Source organism: Triticum urartu, chromosome 1A (genome assembly GCF_056163025.1).
Source record: "Triticum urartu cultivar PI428250 chromosome 1A, HENAU_Tu73, whole genome shotgun sequence".
NCBI lineage: Eukaryota > Viridiplantae > Streptophyta > Magnoliopsida > Poales > Poaceae > Triticum > Triticum urartu.
Window position 1 is genome coordinate 516672490 of NC_141873.1, and position 1917 is coordinate 516674406.

A 1917-nucleotide genomic window follows, 5' to 3' on the forward strand; every position below is an offset into this window, starting at 1 on the left:
CTAATCTTAACAACATGATTAACTTACACACGGCTAACATTAAGAGGACGAGATGACCACTCTGGCCGGCTTAATAAGCTTCAAGTGCACATGGGCCATGAGCCCTCTCCGTGTGATTAATTACACGACAGCATCAACATGGTTGATCAAAGCTGCTCCACACCGAAACTCTGCGTACGGACCATCTTCACCCCAAAGCTGCGTTTCTTTTTGGATCGCGCGTCAAAGTAATTGTGACCGCGGTACCACCCGTACCTCCTACGTATGACCAAAAGATCATCACACCGACTCAGAGGGTGTTTGTTTTCAGGGACTTATTGATTTAGGGACTTAAAAAAGTCCCTATAAGTCCCATCTTAACCAAACATGAGGGACTTATAAGGACTTAAAGTGGGCATTTGGAACTTATGAAATAAGACTCTCAAGGAGGGACTTATAGGGACTTATAATTATAGTATGGTCTTTTAGTCTATATTAAGTCCCAGGAACCAAACAGATAGGGACTTTTTAGAGACTTGGGACTTATAAGTTGGGACTAAAAAAAAATCCTAGGACTTATGAACCAAACAAAGCCTACATCCGACTGACCAAAGCTACTCATCGGATTCGCTAACAGAAAACCCTACTCATCAGATAAAAATGACAATTGAAAACATCTGACAGCACCCGTCTTGCGCTTCCGACTTGAAGGATCGTAGAAAAAGAAGAAGAAATGACCAGTCCTCGCCCATGGATCGGTGCGAACATGTACCGGCTTCGACCGATCCACGACTCGGCCCATGCCTGCTCCTCGGTCCACAACACTAATAATCAAGTCCGCATCAGCGATCAGGTCGGATCTGACTTTAGGGGCTGTCCCTGTTCGTCGTGGATCAGGCACAGACCTGTCCGCCCTCTCCTCCCCAAGAAAGCGATGGATCAGCCGCCAGACCTCCAACTCCGCTGTGCGTCCCCGCAAGAAACCGTCCCTGGCTCGTCGCACAGCTCAAGCCCACATCATCCGCGGCGACGGCGAGAGTGCAGCAGGACGCGGTGGGTGGGTGCACCTGCCCCAGCGCTGGGGTGAAGCCAAAGGAACCTCGCCCGACGGCGACTCCACCGTCGATGGGGAGCGGCAGCTACGTGGACGTGGCGGACATGGTAGGGGCGGGGTAGGCCGGAACCGTCAGCACGGCCGGCCGGCCGGCGGCGACTCCTCGCCTGTGTTGGGTTCGCACCGTCGATCGGGTCGGAACTACCCGAGCTGCTAGTAGTACGTTCCGTCTCACGCATCCGCAGGCTGTTTTTTTTAGCATCAGTACAGACACAAACGCTCATATACACGCGCATACACTCACCCCTATGAATGCACACACGTACATCCTACCCCTATGAGCACCTATGAGAGACTGAGCCGGCATATCATCTTGAGATTTAGGAAGTCACCGTAAGCGCCTCGTCGTCGACGGGAACGTCTCCTCCCACTGAAAGCGCATCGCCGGAAAATTCTGAAATAAATTCAGAAATAATGCGAGCATCAGAATTTAAATTCTGATGAGTTGGGGATACCACTGTCCACCTAACCAACTCAATCACAGGTTGATTCGCACATCCGCAGGCTGTTGGGACTCGAGCACACGAGTGACAAACGTCGCGTGATTTTTTCTCTTTTGCTTGCTCAACGGTACGTGGCTGGTGGCAACACAGTCGCTAACTCTTCAGGAAACGCTAGCAACTCGCTTGAAAAAAAAAGGAGTAGCTCCGAGGCACTCGTGGGATGGCAAAAAAAAAAAACCGAACGCGTAGGTACGATTAGCGGCAGGCTCTGGGTAGGTGGTGCATCAATTCCAGCAGCGGTACGTACGTAGGTTGTGCGTGTGTCTAGTCTACTGCTGATCGGCGGCTTTTAATACGATTATACGTCTACGTACGCTACGT